Source organism: Xiphias gladius, chromosome 10 (genome assembly GCF_016859285.1).
Source record: "Xiphias gladius isolate SHS-SW01 ecotype Sanya breed wild chromosome 10, ASM1685928v1, whole genome shotgun sequence".
In the NCBI taxonomy this organism is placed as follows: Eukaryota; Metazoa; Chordata; class Actinopteri; order Istiophoriformes; family Xiphiidae; genus Xiphias; species Xiphias gladius.
The window spans coordinates 2,367,482-2,377,685 of NC_053409.1; the positions used below are offsets into that span (position 1 = coordinate 2,367,482).

At 38.8% G+C, this 10,204-nt stretch overlaps 1 pseudogene; it reads left to right on the top strand.

Moving 5' to 3' along the window:
• The first annotated feature begins 2,997 nt into the window (after positions 1-2,997).
• LOC120795409 lies at positions 2,998-8,910 on the top strand (annotated as a pseudogene).
• The last annotated feature ends 1,294 nt before the right edge of the window (positions 8,911-10,204 follow it).

Sequence of the window (10,204 nt, forward strand, 5' to 3'; positions counted from 1 at the left end):
GATTTGGGGGCATGCCCCCGTGAAAAAAATGTTATTTCCCTAACCTACATACATGCATTTTAAGACATTTGGAGGGCAAAATTGGATAACAATAGCTTTAAAACCATGCCACTGAGAATTATAAAATGTGTCTCAATCAGTACATAAATGTAGGCAAAATGTGTTTTATACAATAATACTATATTATGACACTACAATTATTCTAGGTTTGTGTTGTTGTTAAATTCAGCCTATAGGTTCCACTGTAATTACAAAAGGACATATATCTCTGTGGTAATTAGGCCTTCATTGTTTGAATGTGATCAGGTCAGTCAGTTTTTGTTTATGTTGAAGGGCAGAGAGACATAATGCTAATCCTTTGCTGGGCACAGTGGGCAGTACTTGCACTTTCGTTTTCATCTCCATCACCTTCGGTTTTTCTTTTTCTCTCAGTCTCCTCATCTCATTGGGATATCTCTTGCCTCCCCAAAGCTGAGCTTTGATTGTTGCATTCTTTTCATTTTCGGCTGTGTCAGTGAAGAAAGTAAAACCAGGGTCAACTGATATTTATGTGCAAATTTTACTGGCCTCTGCTGGGATAATCTTGCAATGAAAATAAAAATATATAGGGGTACCTCATTTTTACATGCATTTCAACTCTGTACAAAAACTGAATTGAAAGAAAAGCATTTCAGCTTTCGTTGATAGTGTTCGGTGCATTCAGCTGCCTGTCCGGTTTGTTGACATAATCAAACAACCACCATGTTGAGTAAAGATTTTGTAGTAAAAAGATCATTCACTCCATCCACCCGCACGGAAGTAATGACGCCAGTGATCAGATGAGAAAGTTGGTTATCTTGGCATTGTACAATATCTTTGCTGCACCAAAGTAGAGTTATTTTTAGGCAATTTTTTCACAACTTTTATTATATATAGGAAAAAATACCTAAGTTCAGACCTCAATGACCTCAATGCTGGGTATGGCAATGGGACTCTAACAACCACTTCTTAAACCAGTGTTATACACTCATCCAGGCCATGCTCTGTTTTGTATACATACTGTACATATATGATTTTAAAGCACAAAAGGTCAAGTCAGATATTAAAAAAAAAAAAAAATTCAAATTAGACTGTGATAGTTTTGTTCCTCCTTTTGCCTTAAAACAAAATAGGATAAAAAAAAAAAGATCCCCTGATTGTTGGTGACACGGCATTTTGACTTAGCTAGTCAGTTCACGGTACATGTGTGTTCTGCACATTTGGCTGGCCAAGTGTTTCAACCAGACCATTTTCACAATAACAGCAGGGGGTGGGGTAACAGATGACAAATGTGTTTTCAACGCATATTTTTATGTAAATACAATAAGTATAAGTCATTAAGTAAATTGTCGTACTTGATCCCATTTAAGGGCCAACCATTAACCTTTGCATGGGCAGGGGTCATCTGGCCTATTAGTAGTGTGAAAAATCTGAAATGAAAGTTAATTCTCAGGCTTTATCACCTGCAAAGTCTGGTTAACTTTGCTCACTCTCTACACAAAGCAGGTTAAAGGAAATAGGAGGGTAAAAGTAGATTTTTAGAGTTGTCATAAAGATAAGTTAATGCTCTCTTCTGTAATATAACTATAGCTGCCTGCAAACACTTCACATTCTGTATGCTGAAATGTGGAACAAACCTGCCAAACTTGCAGTTTCATGCTTACTTGTGCTGACTGCACTATCAAACATGTGAGGAATAGTTCTAGTCTCTCAACTATGCAGACTTGAACGCTGAATGACAAAGAGAGTGTGACTATGTATAAAAATTGCTATAAACCCCTTGAATTAAAGCTGAAAGTCTACACTTCTATCACATCCTGATGGCTTTGTTTCATATCTGTTGTGGTGTTGTACAGAGGCAAAATTACAAAGATTTTGTCACTGTCCAAACATTTATGAACCTAACTGTACATTACAGTTGGTGTAATGGACCAAAACATGTTAGCTTGGCGCTGGGGCTGCATTGGGGAGGCTGCAGTGGGGTGACTCCAAAATTGTCTTATTTACACATTATGTCCCTTTGCCAATGTTAGCGACTGGCAAACCACCTTTCAGGAGTTGCCTGGTTTTGTTCACAGTTAGAAATCTTGAAGCAATCTGCTGATTCAAATCATGTTGCTCAATTCAGATCAGTTCAAAAATTCATAGTCACTGACTATGTAGTTCATTCTCTTTATTTCTGGTTGCATGACCATGCACGTCAGTACCTATAGCGGTAAGCAAACATATCACTGTTCACACGGTCCGACACTCAGCTCTAATTCTGACCATCTTCAGTTCAGTACTACATTCAGTCTGTTTTTGGTCCGAGCTGTTATGTTCAGTTCAGTACAAAACTCTGCCTATTTAAGCACTGTACATAAGGTTAATTATCTGCAGCCTGTTATTTATGACAGTTATCAGATTATGATTTTTGAAGTTTTAGTGGTTTGTGATTTTTGGGTCATTCCATGTCAAACCAACAGAGGCCTCCTGACTGACCAACTTTGGTTTTACTTCATACTTTATGTCAATAATTTCACTGTACCCAGCAACTAGTGTGCAAAATTTTCGGCTTCTATCTTTTTTAGTTACTGAGATATGGAGGCTTTAAAAAAAGGGGCTGTAGCCCTAATAAACAAGTGTTGGTAAAAACTTGCAAAATGTCATATCCTGCTCTGCTCCTTAGGTCATGTTAGGCCCTTAGGTCTGCTCCCTGCCATGCAGACTTTGATTTTTGTGGAACCCTGAACTGTGTCCCGAGTCGAGTACTTCTCAACGATCAGATGCAACAGCTGATCACTTGCTTTGATTCCCTGCGTTCCATTGCTCCTGTTGCCGTGCCATCTCCTGCTCCCGTTTCTGCTCCTATGTCTGCTCCCCTGCCGTTTTCTGTTTCTCATCTGTCCAGACTGGACAGCAGATCCCTGCTCCCTCCTACCACATCTCTAAAGTCATCAAGCCTGTGTCAGTTCACCTTAAGCTATCCAGATCCATGCTATGTTTCACATTGCCCGCATCAAACCTGCCAAGGAGAGTCCCATAGTTCATGCCACCAGACCCCCTGTAACCCCCCAGATCATCGATGGTGATCCTGCGTTCACCGTCAGATGCCTCCTAGCTGTACAGGGGGACATAGATGTCAGTGCCTGGTGTATTAGAAGGGTTATGAAGGTTATGAGAGGTCGTGGGTCTCCTCGATATTCTGGATCCGGACCTCATCAGGGACTTACACCATCACTATCCTGACCAGCCTGGTCCATCAGGAGCCATCCCTAGAGTGGGCAATACTGTCATGTCCCGCTATGCTCCTTAGGTCATGTTTTTTCATCATTTGTTGCAATGTTTTTTGTTTTATTTTGGTGTCACTAACTCTTCCGCTCGTTTCAGATTCCCACTTTTTTTAGTAACACTCATTTACTAGGGCCTAGACCCCTTTTTTAAACCCTCCTTTCCAAAATCTGTTGATTTGACATGGAATTATCATTTTTAAGATTTTGTGGCTTTTAACAAGGAGGTAACTTACTGTGACAGCAGAGCTCTCAATCAGCAATGAGGAGCTTCACTGCTAAAACTTGCTGATTCAGTCAGTGAAAATAGTGATTCTGTATAGTAAGTTCACTTTAAAAATATAGTGCATTGATAGAAATTTGTTTCTACAATGAACACCTCTAGTTGGAGGGTGTGTGGCTTGACTGTGTAGTGACTGCTCAAGTGATTCTGTGTTCATCCAGGAGGACTAAGCTAGCTGTTGTCAGTAAATACAGCCAAAGCACTGAATACTTATTAAACCACAATGGCTCTTTTTCTGGTTTTACATTTGTTAAAATTTAGAATGTGTGACACCGGTGTGGAGGATCTGGAGTTGTTAAAAGGCACCTATTTGAACGAGTTGGGCTAAGTAATGAACGTCACATAACAAGTAAAGAAACTAGTTACTTTAGCTGTAAAGTATTACTTTTTCAGTGAATAAAGTAATGAGTAATTGATTACATTTTTCAAATAGAATGATAAAACTAACGTGCCCATCACTTTTAATCCATAATTTCATCACCACAGTACAATAAAAAGAATAATGACAGTTTTCTGAAGAAGTAGTAATTACAATGACAATAGTAGCACATCCCAGTTTTAATGAAATTTTTATCTTTTATAATAACAGCACATCTTATTATAAGGTGCTTTTCTAGACAGTGTTTTATGTTGGATATTTCTAAACAGAACACCAGATTCAGACATTCCTGAGATTACCCCCTACTTACTTTTGGGCTACCCCCAAAAGATTCATACCCTCTTTCCACCAGGACTCTTTCCTTTCCCACAGTTATAATTCAGTTGAGTCCATTTGGCTACTTTGAAAAACCAATCTGGTGTTTACATTTAAAGACAATCAAAGATTGAGACTGGGATATTTAATTGTCTGTAAAGGTGGTTTAGGTCATATTTATCAGATCGATTTCAGTTTGTGTACGTTAACGATAAATCCTCCATATACTCAAAACTTAGTCATGGAGTTCCACGAAGTTCTGTGCTTGGACCAGTTCTATTCATCTTATATATGCTTCCTTTAGGCAATAGTATTAGGAAACACTCCATAACCTTCCATTGCTATGCTGACGATACCTAATTGTATTTGTCATTGAAGCCCCGGTGAAACTAATCAGTTAGCTAAACTTCAAGCTTGCCTTAAGGACATTAAGACCTGGATGACCAGCAACTTTCCGCTGTTAAACTCAGACAAAACTGAAGTTATTGTGCTTGGATCCCAACACCTCAGAAACACCTTATCTAATGATAAAGTTACTCTGGATGGCTTTGCCCTGGCCTCCAGCACCACCGTTAGGAATCTCAGAGTTATATTTGATCAGGATTCGTCCTTTAACTCTCACCTAAAAAAAACTTCAAGGACTGCCTTTTTTCACCTATATAACTGTAAAAATCGGGCAAAAAGATGCAGAAAAACTAGTCCATGATTTTGTTACCTTCAGGCTGGATTTTTGTAAATCCTTTTTATCCGGCTCTCTCAACAAATCTTTAAATACTCTCCAGCTGATCCAGAGTGCAGCATGGGTACTGACAGGGGCTAGGAAAAGAGATCATATTTCTCCTGTGTTAGCTTCTCTGCATTGGCTCCCTGTGAAATTCAGAATAGAATTTAAAATCCTCCTCCTCACCTACAAAACCCTTAATGGTCAGGCACCATCATATCTGAAAGAGCTCACAGTACCCTATTACCCTAGTAGAACACTGCACTCCCAGAATGCAGGCTTACTTATGGTTCCTAGAGTGTACAATAGGAGGTAGAGCCTTCAGTTGCCCCTGTCACTTTCTGCAGGTATTTCTGCCCCTGGTGCTAGAGAGTCTGGATCTGTGACTGCAAACCACCTACTGCCCCCATGATCCCGCTCAACACCCACTGCTTCAAATATTATGATTATCATCTATTATTATATTTAGTTTTAATAGTACTATTATTCACCCTATAATTATAATTATTAGTTTTATTATTAGTCTCATTATTGTTACACATCTTTATGTTATACGTCTATGGTGCTATGCCCAGGATTGCTGCTGCCCTGCTTTGAGCATTGCTTAACCTCTAGAACTTCCTCTCAACCTACATGGAACAACATACAGAAGAATATCAAGGTTGGATTAAAAGAGGAAAGGGAATCCAACATTACTTTGGACAGACAGACCCAAGAATGGAGTAACAGTAAAAACAGTAAACAACAGTAAAATGTGGATCTCAACACAACTTTATAGCCACTCAGCAGACACTCCCCAGTTAGGCATATGACATCGGGCCTCTACTGGACAACCTGCCCAGATGGGGTTTGAAGATTGACAACACACCAGTAGGGCGAGCAAGTCCAGGGATTGGTCAATTGCCTCTCTGAATCTCTGTCCCAAACTTTTCCTATAAAAGATTGTCACTGGAATGCAACTTCGAAATTTCCTTTGTTACCAGTGCTGTAGGTGGCCCATTCTGTCTGCGCGTTGCCCCAACCAACTTCAACTGCCTGACCTTCCTCTCCAGAACACTGCAGCTGCAACACTGTTTCTCCCTTACTCTGGATGCCACATCGCTGACTCAGCTATTCCAGAGACATACAAGTAGCCTACACATCTCTTCTGCTAAATGGGTGAATTGAGAAATTACAAGTTAATTCTTTATCCAAACATGATTCTAAGTTTATCACCGCTTTTACCAGCTGCTTCCAGTGATGGTCACATTATTTCAGGTTTATTCAACTGTTATATACTTTGCCTGCCAAACTCTGGTTCAACATTCATATATTCATTCACTGTATGTGTAGTTTGTTGTGTTATTGCGTCATTCTTTGTTAGTAGTGTGTGTAGTAAATGATTTACGAATAAAGTTGTTGCCTTATTTACTTTCAGTCACTTTACATATCTGATTCTTCTGCTTGTTCTACCTTATTTCAGATTAATTCTTTCCCAAAGTTAATTAGTGCATTATAGACACTCTTGACTGATAACCAAGAGAAATGGTTTTATTTGTGTTATTATGCTGACTCTGAAATTTTATAGCTGGACGAATAGTTAGTGTTTCCACGTAATAATTCTGATTAAAGTAATCTTTCCCAACATTAAACAAATTTTCAAATAAAATAAATATAAAAAAATCATTCTTTTCCTTTTATTGCCCAAAATCTTTTGTAGTTTCTGTAGTTATCTAAACAAAAAAAAGCAAAAAAATTAATCCAACTACTGTTTTTTTGTTATCGCCAACAACAAAGCATTTTGATTTTGATTTTATTAAGACCAGTCTGCCAAATTCACAGACAAAAACAGATTTCTCAGAAACAAAGTTGAAATAATTAAAACTGGCAGAAACATCAAACCTTAAAACCTATAGGATCATAACATCATCCGTGAGAGTCACGCATATCTATGTTAATAGCTTTCAAGTGATTAATTGTTAATATTACAGATGACTGAGTAAGAAAATATTCATAGGTTACATAGTCACATGATACTAAGACATTATTATTATTATTATTATTATTATTATTATTATTATTTTTATATATATATATATATATATATATATATATATTACATTTGGGTTATTTTATGCTTTTATTATATAGCTGTCAGTAGCTGTCAGTAGAGAGATGTAAGGAAATTAGAGGAAAGAGAGATGGGGAATGATATGCAACAAATCTTGTGGTTCGTACCCAAAACCAGAGGCCACCAGGGCACCCACTTTTCAATTCAAAGGACAGGGTTACACTGCCAAATCAGAAATCAAAAGTGTTCATACCTTTTCTGAGCAGCCACAGAGTCAAAAGCCAGCTGTTATAAAGAAGAGGGTGGTGACACAAAGTTACAGAGATGGTTGGACACAGCCCCCCCAATCCAACATCGCAAAGGTGTTAGTTGAGGAGTTTTCTGAAGCCATCTGAGCATTCAACAAGCAGTTCTGATGGTGTATACTGGCCCAATAACCTGTCATTTACTAATTTGGAGAGTGAATGTGCATTTTTCATTTCAGTTTCTTTTCATTTTCACTTACATGACACTCTGAGTAGAAAAAATTATTTGACATCTTGGAAATCACAGCCTTTACAAAACCTTATCGTTAAACTAAACAAATGCTGTTTGTGTTTTTGCAGCCTTATTGTTGGCTGAAAGGATGAGTACAGTCAAATATTGTCTTGTGAGAGGCGACTCTTATCTCTCATTTTAAAAAATGTAGTCAGTTGAGATCTTTTATTCCATCTGGATTTTGCACACAGCCTCTAGCAATGCAGCACTTTATGATGCGGTGTATTTCTGACCAACAGGGTTCGAAGGTGCCTTAGATTCAAACAAAAGTAGGATCAGTCTAGTTGGGAAAAACAGAGTGGGGAAGAGTGAAGCAGGAAACACCATCCTGGGGAAAGAAGCATTTGAGTCAGAACTTTCTCCATCTTCTCTGACATCTTAATGCCAGAAAGCCAAGGGGGAGTTTGGAGGTCGAAAGGATGCTGTCATTGAAAATCCTGGACTGTTTGATACTAATTTCACCCAAGAAGAAGCTTTGAAGAGGATCAAGATGTGCATCTCTTTGTCTGCTCCTGGTCCTCATGTCTTCTCGGTGGTTCTTCAGCTGGGTAGGTTCAACCAGGAGGAGAAGGAAACTATCAAGATGATTCTGACCACTTTTGGTGAAGATGCTGCTAAATTCAAAATGGTGCTGTTCACTCATGGATACCAGCTGAGGAAACAAATCAGTGAAGGCTGTATTTCAAAAAGTGACGAACTGAAAGCTATCATTAGGAAGTGCATGGTCAATATCACATCCTCAACAACAAAATCAAAGATCCTGAACAAACTAGTCAATTCCTGGTCAAAATTGTCAAAATAACAATGGCTAATGGTGGAAGGTACTACACCAACAAAATGTTCATGGGAGCAGAGGCAGCCATAGAGAAGGAGAAACAGCAACTCCTGAAGGAGATGGAAGCCCAGAAGCAGAGAGAGCTGGATGAACTGAGAGCCAAATATGCAGAAAGGACCCACCACAGGTTGGAGAGCTGGCTTTATATGATAGTTATAGCAACAGCCTGTCTTGCTGCCGTTGGAAGTCTGTTTGGAGGTGCAGAAGATCCAGTTGGTTTGGAAGTTGGAATTGCAGCTGGAGCACCTGTTCTACTTTTGGAGACTCTAGGAACCACAAGCAAGCCTGCGTTCTCGGGGGTAATAGGGTACCATGAGCTCTTTCAGATGTGATAGTGTCTGACCATTAAGAGTTTTGTAGGTGAGGAGGACGATTTTAAATTCTATTCTGGATTTTAAAGGGAGCCAATGCAGAAAAGATAACACAGGAGAAATATGATCTTTTTTCCTAGCTTCTGTCAGTACCCGCGCTGCAGCATCCTGGATCAACTGGAGAGTATTTAACGATTTGTTGGGACACCCTGATAATAAGGAATTACAATAACCCAGTCTAGAAATGACAAAAGCATGGACTAGTTTTTCTTCATCTTTTTGCCCAATTTTTACAGTTATATAGGTGAAAAAAGGCAGTCCTTGAAGTTTGTTTTAGGTGAGAGTTAAAGGACGAAGTTTGTCTCTAACAGTTAGAATTTTATCATTAAAGAAGCTCATGAAATTGTCACTACTGAGAGATATAGGAATACATGGATCAATAGAGCTATGACTCTCTGTCAGCCTGGCTACATTGCTGAGAAGAAACCGAGGGTTGTTTTTATTTTCCTGTATTAAAAATGAATAGCAGGTTGCTCTGGCATTACAGAGGGCCTTCCTATATGATTTAAGACTATCATGCCAGGCTAGGCGGGATTGGTAGAAGGCAAAATCCTTTCAAGATTGTGCGTAGTTTGCTTTAATATGCAGGTTTGTGAGTTAAACCATGGAGCTAACCTCCTTTGTTTTGTTATCTTCTTTTTTAGAGGGAAAAATTGACTCAAGTCATTCTCATTGAGCCTGCAGCACTATCAACAAGGTGATCAATTTGGGAGGGACTAAAGTTAGCATAGGAGTCCTCTGTTATATTAAAACAAGGCAGTAAATTAAGTGCTGATGGAATCAGTTCCTTAAATTTAGCTACAGCACTAGCAGATAGACATCTAGAAAAGACATTTCTGCGTATTAGTGTGTAGTCCAGTAACAGGAATTCATCAGTTACCAAACAATGGTCAATAAAAGAGGATTCTGTGGAATGACTTTTAAATGTTCAGTTTCAATGCCATAAGCCAGAACCAGGTCGAAGGTTTGCTTAAAACAGTGAGTGACTTTATTTACACTCTGAGCAAAGTCAATTGAGTCTAATAATGAGACTTCTGAAATGGTTAACAATCTAACAGGGAAGAAATTAAGTGCTATGGGACCAATGCAAAAAATGGGAACAGGTGGGTGTAGAAATCAAGTGACTGGGAACGGTGGGAAAGACTGGAATTAATGCAGGGCAGATGGGTGTGGCAGGATCTGGAATGACAGAAGAAAATGGATTAAATGAACTACAGAATCAGCAGGAGGTGTGACAAGAAACTAGATTTTTCAGTCTTTTGTTACACCAGACTACTCTGTATTAAAGGATATGGTTACTTTACTCTCTTTTTATTGTCAACAAATCCCAAAAAGACAAACCAGCAATGTGATACTTTGCCTCTCAATACTTTCTGACCTTGCTACCTTGTCTGTGGCTCACAGCCCCAACCCATTGATTCATTCT